The sequence below is a fragment of the Talpa occidentalis genome, unplaced genomic scaffold (assembly GCF_014898055.3).
Source record: "Talpa occidentalis isolate TD23 unplaced genomic scaffold, MPIMG_talOcc4v2.1 talOcc4.14, whole genome shotgun sequence".
NCBI classification, from domain to species: Eukaryota; Metazoa; Chordata; class Mammalia; order Eulipotyphla; family Talpidae; genus Talpa; species Talpa occidentalis.
The window spans coordinates 72,783,528-72,796,337 of record NW_023601433.1 but is presented as its reverse complement, the minus strand read 5'-3'; the positions used below and the strand labels follow the sequence as shown (position 1 = coordinate 72,796,337).

General features: G+C 53.3%; 1 long non-coding RNA gene across 2 annotated transcripts; it reads right to left on the bottom strand.

Annotated features, from left to right (window-relative positions):
* Window positions 1-1,411: 1,411 nt before the first annotated feature.
* Window positions 1,412-12,564, bottom strand: LOC119245292 (uncharacterized). 2 transcript variants are annotated; one of them, XR_008551934.1, is made up of 5 exons: window positions 12,473-12,564; window positions 11,828-11,988; window positions 7,608-7,692; window positions 4,537-5,815; window positions 1,412-3,613 (listed from the first exon to the last, which is right to left on the bottom strand). It is a non-coding gene; the product is annotated as an uncharacterized LOC119245292 (long non-coding RNA). The 2 variants fall into 2 exon arrangements; XR_005125257.2 differs by lacking the exon at window positions 11,828-11,988.
* Window positions 12,565-12,810: the final 246 nt, after the last annotated feature.

Genomic DNA, 12,810 nt, shown 5'->3' with positions numbered 1-12,810 from the left:
GCACCTGTCTCCAGGGGCAGCCCCAGAATATCTGCTTGCCAAAAGGAGGGGGACCAGCCCCCAGCGGGGCCCAGAGCTCGGCAGGGCTGGGGTTAGTAAGAAGAGAAACAGGGTTAGTAGGGCTGGGTTAGTAAGTCAGAGCACAGCACCAGCGAATGGGGCACCTCGGCAGGCACACACGGGAGTCACTAGGAGAGAAGGAAGAACACACGCGGGTCCGTTAGTTTGTTAAGGGGTGGTCGGGGTGCAGTTGAGGCACCCCTGGGTTAGACAGGTTAGTAATCGAACAAAAGAGCTGTCTACTAAAAGAAAGCTGAGGAGGAAGAATGTGGGGAAGAGACGGTTAGGGGTTCAAAGCGAGCATCTGGCCCCTGGCAGAAGGGTCTGTGTGCAGAAGACCCAGAGGGACCAGGGCCGAGACAGGGGGCGCCAGTAGATTCTCTGAGCCTCTGACCTCCACCCTTGCCCTTTTTTGCCATGTGCCAGGGCTTTTATATTCATGGGCATCCTCACTGCAATCGGTAAGGTGAGGCTCAGCACCCCCCTTCTGCTGCCACGGAAAGTGGGGCTCAGAGAGAGGCGGCAGAATTGGTGAGTCCTCCAGCAGGGGGTGGCAGAGTTGGTGAGTCCTATTGGAACGCCCTGTCCTGGAATGTGGTTCTGCACAGAGATCCCAGGCCACGGGCAAGGCCTTCCGGAGCCTTGTCTGCCCCCCACATCCCAGCCCCTCGAAAGGCCCATGAGCTGCAAGGTTAGTAGGGTCTGGCTGCGGGGGGTTAGTAGGGCATGCTCGGGCCTGGTTAGTGGGTTAGTCAGTTGGCAGAAGGCCAGGCACCTCGTCACACACCACAGCGTCCCGGCCAAGCCCTGGGTTAGTAGGTTAATCACACCATGCAACACTGCCCGGCCCCTCCAGGCGCAGCTCCAGAGGCCTCCCACCCTCACCAGCCAAGGGGAGCTGGGCCTGACCAGGGCAGGGGGTCTGCCTCTCAGCCCCCGACCCCCACTGGGAGGCATCCTCTCCCCACGGATGAGGAAGCATTTGCTTGGAAGCATTTTGCTTCCCTATTTCTTCACTATGGACCTCAGAGTCCCCCTACCCCAAGCATTTCAGCTCCCCTAAAGATGGCCCCTGTTTGCCCTGGCTGGAATCCCCCTGCCTGGTCTGGTCAGTCCCTTCCCAGAAGGCTGGAACCTGTCACACTCAAACACACGCTCACACACACACACACACACACTCACACCAGCATCTTCCCACAAAAGGTGTGACCCCACCCCTGCCAAGCTACCAGGTCAGGTGAATTATCCTCCATCTCCACCTGCCAGGCCCCTGGCTGCTCCAACCACTGGCCTGCCCTGCCCTCCCCCACACCCAACTTCATGGAGCTCATCTGTCACCTGCAGCCGGGTTCAGACCCCCCGCCCCCCACCTCTGCTAAGCCTCCTCTGGGGCCTTATTCCCTCCCTGAGCACTGTGCCTCAACAGCGTGTTTTAGGTCCATTCTCTAGTTCTCCACACGAGCAGGTTTTCTCCCCTCGGCCTGGTTGTGAAATCCTGAAGGTCTGAAGCATGGCCCAGGGAAGGGCCCAGAGCACATGTACAAGGAGAGAAGTGGGGTTGACATACTCCAGGAAGCCTTTTGAGTAACTATGGATACCACTCCCCCAAGCTGATTAGAAAGGGACACTAGGAAAATGGGCATCTAGTCAGGAGCACCCCTGGATCAAAGATCCTGGGTTTACAGTCCAGAGCGCTGAAATGGATTAGCCCTAACTCTAAACTCCCGAGGCAGGGGCACATTTATGGAGTACCTACCAAGGGACAGGTACTGTGCCAGAAACAGTACCACCTGTGCCACCCCCCCACCCCATGCACAGGGATCCCCTTTCAGCATGGAAATTGGGTCCTAGAGGTGAGGTGCCTGTGTGCCCTGAGGCTCCAAAGTCCAGTTTTCCCAGGGACACCCCTCTCCTGAGGGGTCCTCCTCACTCGCTGTGTCCAGCCAGTCCCTGGGTCCCCAAATCTCGCAGGCCACCCTGACCCAGCACTCCCCACTCTATTTCTGCTTCTTCTATCTCTGCTCCCCCTTCCCCTCGTTGTGGGGTGGAAATCCTGAAGGGTGAGGGCACCGTGCTTTCCCTTTCCGTGCTCACTCCTCTCACTGGCTGAATGTCATCCCACCCCAAATCCACAGGATGAAGCCATAACCCCCATATGACTGCATTTAGAGACAGCACGTTTAAGGAGGTAATCAAGGTCACTGACACCCTCATCAGATATGAGCGGTGTCCTTATAAGAGGAAGCAATTCTAAGTCAGTCAGTCTGTCTGTCTATCTGTCTCTCTCTCTCTGTCTCTCTCTCTCTCCTGCCCCCCAAAATGCACATAGGCCACGTGAGGACCTATCAAAAAGGTACTCTGCAAACCTGCAGGCCAGGCGTGAGGCCTCAGGAGGACCCCACCCTCTGCCTTGATCTTGGGCTTCCGGCCTCCACTACTGTGAGAAAATTCACCTCTACTATTTAAGTGTCCTGGCTGTGGTTTTCTGCTGTGGCAGCTGTGTTGACTAATACAGACTCCGTCATCATGCTGGGAATGGGATGTTGGATTCTTAAACTTGCCCAAGGAAGACCATGGCCTCGCAGGCAAACTCTCGCCTGGCAGGGCTGGAACTTTGGGGAACGGAGCGGTGGGTGTGTAAGTGATGTCAGCCATCTAGGGAGAAGGTGCCTGAGAGTGGGGCGGGCCTGCTTTGCCGCCCCCAGACAGAATCAAGGATCTGGGTGACAAGGAGCAAGAGTGTGAGATGGGGTTGGGTCACCCCTCAAGCCTTGGGGTAAAGCTGGCTGCAGCCCATTCTCTTTGGGTGACCAAGAAGTCTCCATGCCTGGCTCCTGGCAAGATACCCTGGCCTGGGTCTCCTCACCTCTTGCAAATTCTGCCCTTTTAGGACCACACACCCCTTGCTCCTCCTTCCACACCACGGGGGGACACCCAGGCACCTCTCAGACCCTCACTGCCTCCTCCCAGGGACCATCAGGAAGAGGCGAAGCACAGAAAAGCCCCATCCAAAAGGCACCCACAGAAATGAGATCACTCACAGGGCAAACAGCACAAGACACTGCAGCCAGCCCACCCCGGAGCTTCGTCCGCCCTCCCTCCCGGGAGGATCCTCCCACTCGCAACCAGTGTTCTTGCTCCTGTCCTGTCAGAGCCTCTGGGGCCCGTCCTTGAGGAAGAGCAGTCCGTGTGGCCTTGGCCCAGGCTGTGTGGTCACTGGCTGGGAGGCGAGAAGGAATCCAGTCCGCACAGGGCCAGGAGGGGCCACCAGGCCGAGACCGGAAGGCCTGACAGGCAGGGTCCAGGGGATGCCAGGCTCCCCCACACCCTCAGCTGTCCTCCAGAACCAGGTCCTATCTTGGCCGAGCGCCTACCAGAGGAGGCTCTTATCCACAGGCGGCTCCATCCCAGAGTTGGGAAGGATGAGATCTTCGAGGAATTGTCCAGGGTTCCAGAAAACCGCTGAAGGCTGCTCCGTGTGCCGCCGTGGCCAGAATCCAGAGTTGTCAGAGGAGACCAGCCAGGAGTCCTGGAGCCGCGGCAGGCCCAGCCCCTGCAGGAGGCACAGCAGTTAGCATGAGGACGCAGCTCCATCCCCAGCGCCCGCCTGCTGGCCAGCACAACCCCAGATCAGAGACACCTTCAGAGTCACCCCCAGCCTCCCTCCTGTGGCCCCAACACCTAAGAACTTTGAACATTAATAACTTTTAGAAGAAACTTAGGAGTAGAAAGGAAGCAATGCAAGGTGTGGGTGCCCCACCTTGGCAGGGCGAGGACAGGGGACCCAAGGACAGGAGCAAAGGGAGCGCAGAGCCAGCGCCAAGGGCACCAAGGGTGGAGAAGGGGCTGGGCTTACGGTGGAAAAGAAGGGCCTTCGGTGTCCTCAGGGACTTGATTTCCTTTACCAATTTCCAGATGAGGGAACTGCAGCTCTGCCCTCCCCCTACACACACATGCACACACACACACAGCTGCACACACACACGAACACACACACACCTCTCAGGACGGGGAGCTCATTCTCTCAGCATGGCCCAGACAGATTCAAGGATCTGGGTGACAAGGAACAAGAGCATGAGATGGGGTTGGGTCAGCCCTCAAGCCTTGGGGTGAAGCTGGCTCCAGCCCTCGCACTGAGGCAGTGATAGCGCAGGCTCTTACATGAAGACCTGAGAGGGCGGGACCGTGTCTCCGGTATCCCCCTCTGGATTGCCAGCATCTAGCTGGAGAAGGGGCTCCTCCCTGTTTGTGTTGAATGGAAGAACAGAACGTACTGAGAACTGCGCCATGTGCCCACCCACGGTGGTCTTGATTCAGTCCTCCAAGGCCACATAGAGCCAGCTTTCCGGACACCTGACTCCAAGGCCTTCTTAGACATCTGGGGTTCGGGAGGAGTCTTGGATAAGAGGAACAATCTCCCCACCCCCAAAACTAAGCAAGACGTGGTCTCCCTCCCCCATGCCCACCCAGGCTTACCTGGTAGCATCCAGCCAACATCTTGCAGCCCAGGCTCAGCTCCTGGCTCCTTCCCCATGTGGATCCCACAGGCCCATCCTGGAAGACAAGAGCCAGCCAGGCCTCAGGAGCAAACTGCACCCAGGCCTCTCCCAGGCCCTAGACCTGGCCAGAGCTCTCTGATAACAAGCAGGCCCAGGAGCCAGGGAGGCTGGGCCAGGGCACACCAACACCTCCCTTCTCCTCCCCAGAATGTCCTCCCCAGAATATCCTCCCCAGAATGTCCTTGTAGGGGCAGCGGGGACTCCCTTCACCCACCTCCCTGCTCCCCAGCAATAGAAAGTAACCCAAGAGAAAGCAAAGCAAACTGAGCTTGACAACAGCAAATGAGAGCATTGAGCAGAGGCAGGCACTGGAGCTGCGCACCCAGCTCTGTCACACTGTCACCCTGGGGAGTCTAATCTCTGGGCCAGGAGACCTTTCAGCCATGAAACTCACCCAGGGTGCACAGCAGTAACCCCAGTTTGAGACCATGGATGGGAGGTTGGAGGGGCACTCAGCCCAGCCTGGGTTGTTTTCCCCCTACCTCATTATCCCATACCTCTTCCTAATGGCCTCAGGCGCCAAAGTTTGGGGAACCAAACTGCGGGCAGGGACCCTTTGAAGGCCAGGATACGCGGGGACCCTCACAGCCTATTTTCAGAGCTTGCTGTTGGTACCTGGGACTTGCTATGGGCAGGGAGATGCCAAAGCTGGAGATGTAGCAGCCCTCGAACTGAGGAGAATGTGTCCCACAAGCACAGGGCTGAGGTCCCCGCTTGCCTGCCAGGCCAGCTTTTGTGAATAGGATGACAGCAAGCCAGCACCGAGAAGAGAAGGGTCATCCTGGACCACCGGGAACCCCAGGGTCCCCATGCCAGATCCACAAGTATTCAAGACAAAGTAAACTCATCAGCAGTTCCTGATGGTGGACCTTATAAAATACTAGTCTTGGTGCCAAAAGTGGGGTGTGAAAATTACCCTTCCCGGGGCCCCATAAAGGGGGGACAAGGTTTCTCCTTGTGGCATAGAGAAAAGTAGAATCGTATCCCCAATTCCACGCCCCCAACTTAGGGAAACTGGGCTCCTCTGCTCTCCTGCCCAGAGCAAGGGAGGACAGGCTGGGCGGCCGTGGGCAGGCCAGTTTCAATACTTATCTGCAAGGCTGCTTCCCATGTGGCAGGGAACGTCCTGTGGAAGCTGGCAGTGTCCTCTCTCTTCTGTCCCAGGAACTCGCTGAGCTCTGAAGACAGACCCTGGGCTGCTCAGAGAAGTACACTTGATCACAAAGACCCTTCCCTTAACCTGTGGGCCAGACTCCCTGACATCAATAAGGCAATGGGGGCCTCCAGGGAAACTTTCGTTCCTGGGTCAAGCTGATAGGAGGGAGAAAGGCAAGCAGGGGGGTCTCCCTGGTGGCGCAAGTTGTTCAGCATGGCACTGGGAAGCTGTCCGCAGCCTCTGCAGCACGAGTTCAATCCCTTGCCAGGGAGCTACCCACATGGCACAGCAGATCTCTCCTGTCTCGCCCCTGCTCCTCTCAGCAGTGCTTTCAGTCTGTCTGCCTGTTCTGTTCCCCACTCTGTCTCTGGTGGATCCTCTCACCCCCTACATCTCTGGCCTGTACCCCAGCTCTTGTATGCATAAATAAATCTTTGAAAAACAAGAAGAAAGGCAGACAGGGGCTTTGCGGTCAAACACATGTTGATCACAGTGACTACAGCTTCCCAGCCCACCTGTCCAAAGTCTGACTCCAAGTTAATTTTTTTTCCAAAGCTTAGTCGGTGCCTGGATCACACAAGTGTTCCTAAAATTTAAATAATTTAAACTTTGAGTAAATCTTTGTGTAACACTAATGTCCTGGAAATCTGGGGCATTTCAAACCTGTGGAACTCACTATAGACTTCCCTCCCCCTCCGGGGGATCGGGGTGGGGGGCTGAGGCGTGGGGAGGATAAGAGGATTAAGAAACAAATATCAAATTAATATACCATCTTGGTGAATGAATAAGCAACTGTAGTGCTTTCACATGACAGAGTCTACTCAGAAATAAAAGGAAACTATCGATGTCTATGACATGGATTCCAGGTGAAAGAAGCCAGGCTGTATGAGTCCATTTACATGAAATACCCAGAAAAGGCCAAACCCTAGACCCGGAAAGTGAGTTGTGGTTTTCTGGGGCCAGGAGGGGGCGGGGTTCACAGCCCTTGGTGTGAGGGGTCACATGGGGAGATGGCAATCTACTAAACACATGTTGATCACAGTGACTACAGCTTCCCAGCCCACCTGTCCAAAGTCTGACTCATGGGATTCATGGTAAGGGCACACAACGTGATAAATTTGTTAAACATCCTTGAATGGGGAGCTTGAAATGAGTGAATCTGTATGATATTTAAACTGTGCCTCAGTAAAGCTGGGCCAAAAAGACCTCTATTTCACTATACCTGTGAAATATGTAGGTTGAGCAAAAGAGGTCAAACACAAAAGATCTCATATTAATAGAACTTTAGAAAAAAGCACATCTAAACCATAGGCATCGAGAGCAAATCAGTGATTTCCTGGGGCTGGGGCTGGAAGGGGATTGACAGGGAAACATTTTAGGGTGATAATAATGTTGTACATTGTGACTGTAGTGGTGCTATGTAGGTGTATATATTTTTCAAAACACCATGAAATGCATGCTTGAAATGGCTGCATTTTACTGCATGTAAATTATGCCTCAATAAAGTTACGTTTTCAAACTCACTGAGATGTGATGACAGAGGACAAGAACCAAGGATCAAAGACGACACAGAGCCCTCACGGCAGGTGGACCCCTGGGTCCCGCATCTCAAGTGCCACCAGCCTGCAAGGACAGCCCCCTTCAGGCCAAGATCAGGGACCTCCAGGGAAGCTCTGATGGAGGAACTAAACCCCAGAGGATCCTCAGAGTTCCCTCCTACTGCTGAGATTCTGGAGGTCATCACACATATGGACTTTATGGTGGACCTGACCACATGGCATGAAGCTGGTCTCCCCTACCCCCAGGGGTGCACTGAGAAGAAGAAAGGTCACCTTGATTACTCCGTTGATGATTAGGGTCGTGGCGGCCATGTGAAGGTGTCTGGAACCACAGGGGTAAACAGGGAAATGCCTCCAGCTATCACAAAGAGAGAAAGAAAAAGGGTGGGAGAATTAATATGTGCCCACAGGCACGTTGGAGAATAGATGCCAGGGTTCTGTTCTCAAATCATAGCATTTGCCAAACCTGATCTTATTGGAGGCAGATCAGAAGGAAAACAGGAAATCGGGAGGTAGCTTGGTTGGGCCAGTGCCAATAATCCTAATGCAGTGGACGTGGACTTTTCAGCATGGATTCCCACCCTGCTCTGCCACCTTGAGCAGCTTTTATCATTTGCCTTTTTATCCACAGAATGGGGCTGTTGCGAGGATTAAGCAGGATGGCGAAGATCATCTATGTATGTGCAGTCTGCTGTTTCTTTACATCATTATTATCACTGTCCACACTCCCCATCAACACCACCCCGTGAACTATCCACTTTCCCCTGAACTCGGTGTGCAGTTTCTGTAAAAGGGCAAACAGCTGCTAGGGAATCATGCTTTTGGTTGCATTTCAGGATTCCCCTGGGTTTGGGTTTTTTTTCCATGACTCTGGAATAAAATAGCTGCACAGAGAGAGCTGAGGCATCAAGACAAGCTGGCCTAAATTGCTTTGGACTAATGAGTGCCAAGAAATAGCAGAAGCTCCTGGGCATAAGAAGGTGCATGGGCCTCCACATAGACAGGCCAAGGGAGAGAGAAACTTCTCCAAGGAGCAAAAAGCACCATTTTTTTTAAAAATCAATTGTGTTTCTTTATTTTAACATTTTATTTATTTATATAATAACTGGGGTACAGGTCAGAGGCACAGGAGGGTGAGAGAATTCACCAGAGACAGAGCAGGGAGCAGAATAGGCAGACACTGCTGAGGGGAGCAGCAGGCGAGACAGGAGAGGTCTGCCACACCATGTGGGTTTCTCCCTGGCCGGCCAGGAATCGAACCCATGCTGCAGAGGCTGCGGATAGCTTCACAGCATGGCGTTCAACCCACTGAGCCACGGGGGCCGGCGGGGGTGGGGGGGGGCACCATTTTTTTTTTTAATGAATTCAAGCATGACATACACAGAGAAGACCGAAATTCTAATCTCCCTCAAACAGAGACACCCTGAATTGTGGAAGAGAAAAGGAAAACAAGATGACACTTACTGAGCACAAGAATAATTGTGGGCACTTTTACCTACCTGATAAAATAACAAGATTCTTCTTATACCTATTTCACAGATGAGAAAACTAAGATTCAGAATAAATCTTGCTCAGATCTTGCTGCGAGATCACCCAGCTAGAAAATGATGCTACTGTACCCTAACCAGGCCTGTTAAACCCCAAAAGAGCAAAAGACTTATGTTCAGATGTGGGGGTGGGCATTAAATGAGAAAAGATCTTGAAGAAGATATGTATAAACTGCAAACACCCACCATAAGTATTTGTGAGAAAACGAGGCGGTAATATCAACCTGCCTCCGACAGATTTATTCCAGTGGCTTCCATGACTTCCAACTGGTTAAGTTCACTTTTAGAAGGGGAGCTGGCAAGTGTGATAGTTCATTACAAACAAACTGGATTCAGGTTCAAATCCTGACTCAACAACTAACATGCTGTGTGACCCTGAGTCAGTCACTTCACCTCTCTGAATCTCAGTTTCTCTCGTGTGCAATGCCCAATCCCCAGCCTTTTCATGGGGTCTCCCTGAGGCAGCACCTGGCCAATGGTTGCAAACCGATAGCTGAAGTTCACTACCATTAATCATCTACTCCACACCATTGAAGACACAATAGTTCAGCCCCTCCCTCCATGAGTCATCCAGTAGCTTTCAGAGGGGCCCACCTGGCACCACAGGGAGAAGGGAACACCTGCTTCATCTGATTGGATCACCCTGGGGAGGGATGGAAAGACAGCTGTCACCCTCAGTCAGCCTTTCCCTCTGCCCCGAGTATCTCTGGCTATTGTTCCCCAGAGCTCTAGCTGACAGATGAGCCAGGCCACAGAGACAAGGGGAAGAATACCTTGGAACAAAAGGCTCGCCTATAAGTTATTCATCAGCCCATTGAGCCTGCACAATGGACCCAGTGCCCCAGAAACACCACTGCCTAAACAGCCTGAGGATCACCAAGAGAGGAAGCAACAGCCCCAGTACAAATAAAAGCAAAAAGCTGAGTATCGATGCAAGATTCAGGGGCCATGTCAGGGAACACAGCCAGTGGGGACACTGTATTAATATCTTTATTAAGAACCTACTGGGTGCTAGGCACATTGCACATGCTGCCTCATGACAGCAGGAATTAGGGTTCCCACTTTATGATAACGAGACTAACGCTCAGCAAAAGGAAGCGACTTCCTTTCTGAAGTTCACACAGAGAGTAGGTGCTGACAGGATTCACAAACACACATCTGTGTAACTCTCCTCTTGTCTTTCTACCACATCACACAACCTCAATGGGGAAATTCGGACTCCTACCCTGATAGAAGCATGGGTCAGATCTTGGAAAAGGGCCTTTAAAATGGGGTGAAGAAGGTATTAAAAAAATACAACAGCTGGAAGATCCAGCCCTAGGGGCCTGAGGGAAGCCAGTTCATCTACTCCATGAAACACCAAACCTCTTAGCATGGACAGGGGAACAGGGAGGAACACATCTGATGTGACTTTTTACAAGCAGTAGCTGGTAGATAAAATTGTACATAGAAAATATATACTGTACAATATCGATTGTTATTTTCAGAAATAGAAAAGACAGCAGAAGGAAATGCATGAAAATGATAAACGCAGCAGCTATTCTTAGGGGATGAAACCACGGAGTCTATTCTCTTTGTTCCATTTTTGTCTTTTCCAAATCTCCTGCAAGTATCATGCATTTATTTAACTTACTAAATTTGTAAAAAAAAAACAAAAACAAAAGACATCTCCAAAATTTTCTTTTTTAATGCACACATAGAAAATGGTTCTTCTGAAAGCTCACGGTGAGACTTTATAAGTCCCTTGGGGGACTCTGAAAACTTCAGCATTCTCCCTCGGTTAAGGAGTGGAGAGAGAGGCTAAACATGCAGCAAGAAAGATGGAAGGTAGATTTCAGAATGTTTCTCAATGGCAAGGGTCATTAAACAATAAAATGAGGGCATGAGGGGGCATAGGAGACTTTACCAGTAAAATTCTTTCACCAGGAAATTAACTAGACTCAGTGTGGAATGAATTTGATGCCACCCAAAGCTAGGCACTGGCAAAGTGGCCCACAGGAAACCCTTTTACCCAGACTGCTACAAGGCTGGGGGGTTTGGGGGGAGGTTGGAGGGCAAGTAGATTGCCAGGAGGGGAAAGTTAGGGGCATCATTTCCATAACCAACCGGTCTGACCACCTGCTGGGAGAGAGGGAGGAGGGGTTCTAAGTAAACATCCAGAGACCCAGCCCCACCCCAGCCCTGCTGACTCATCCCCTGGCCACGTGGCACAGACATTTGTGGTATTTGAAGAAACGCCCCTAAAGTCTAAGAATCATGTCCTCAGGTTTCCCTATCCGTCAAATGGAATTACTCATCCCTACCCTACACCTCTCCTTGCCCTCCATCTAGAAGATCCCTGGAGGCTCCCAAATGGGAATGCACTTTGGAAAGCAAAGCACCCCGTGTCCAGTACCAGCCCTGTGCTCTGGCCGGCCCCCACCCCATCAGTTTGAGAAAACAAAGCCCCTGCCCTCACGCTACCTCCCTGTCCTTCCTACCACCACCACCCCTCACAATCCACCCCATCCCACACTAATGGCTCCCTCCCCCAGCAGCAGGTGGGGGGCGTTCCCTCCACCATGGCACTGCAGTGGGGTGTGCTCACCGGCATTCCTGGCTCACGGAGCCACTGGTGGAGCCTGGGAGGAGAGTGGGGAATCCTGGAGGCCCTGGGGCCTCCCCTGCACAGTCCATCAGAGAAGAAATTTTTCTATCCTAGGTCCCTCCCCTGGGAAAAAGGAGAGGTCTGCCCTCTCCTTAACAAATTCTCAGACCCTCAAGTGTTAATCAGAGAGAAAAGATGGGAAGGGGATGGCTTCTGGGCTCTCCCCAGACCCCTTTGGGGATGGTGCATAGGCTTTAGAGTCCGACATATCTAGATTCCAAATCACTGACTGTGTGACCTTGGACATGTAGTTATCCCTCTGGATCTCAATTTCCTCATCTTTAAAATGGAGTTCTTACCACCTCTTGGGACTGTTGGGATAATGCCTGCAAAGCACCAAGCATCGGGTGAGCGCTCCAAGGTGGATGTGTTGTTATTATCGTTACTAATGTCATGTTCTCAGCGAAGGTGGCTTTCCAGCCTTCTCCATCCCTTTGGAGCCACACAGGCCGCTGGACATCTGGAATTTGCGTGCAGACATGGAGGAATGGGCTCAGGAAGAGGGACCCAAGGACCCACCCTCCACCCCTCTTCCCCTAGTTCAGAGACTGTTTGGGCTCTGTCCAAAGCTTAGCCAGTTATCTGCCAACCTGGTGGTCCGAGAAGGACCGGGTCCCCTCAGGTCTGCCTGGTGTGGGGGGAGGGGAGGGTCTTTGTTCCCCCTCAGATCACGATGGCAAGACCCCCATCCGCACTGGCCTCCCAACACACCCTCTTCTCCCTGCCTAGTGCCCCACCCAGGCCCTGGTCTAGGCTGCCTTTGACAGCTGCCGGCTTCAGAGGCGCTTCATCCAACAAACGCGGGGTGCTTGGGGCAGCATTTGTCACCCCCTAGACCCTGTCTGGGACACTAGGAGGTACCCTCGACTCCAACCTCGGGGAATGAGACTGCTCCCGGCGCGGGGCCAAGGATGCTTCGGCTGCTCGGAGGGGGCTGCTCTTACCTGGGGTCCGCGGTCCTGCGGGTGCGAGTGCAGAGGGCTCTTTGTGCCCGGGCTCACAGTGCAAAACTGGGGGAGCCCCTGCAAGCGCCTCCCATCACAAACTCCTCCCCGCACTCGTCCGCAGCCTCCCTCCCTCTGATCCCCCGAGCGCTGCCGGCGTCGTCTTTGTAGCTGCTGCAGCGCCCATGAAATTTTAATGCGGGAGCGGCTGGCTGGCGGAGCCGCCCCACCCCCGTCCCTAGCCTGGGCCCTCCTCCCGCCACCTCGCGCCCCTGCAACCCTACTCCCTACCCCCTACCGCCTCCCAGGAGTGGGATCGGGGAGGCGGGGTGCAGCCG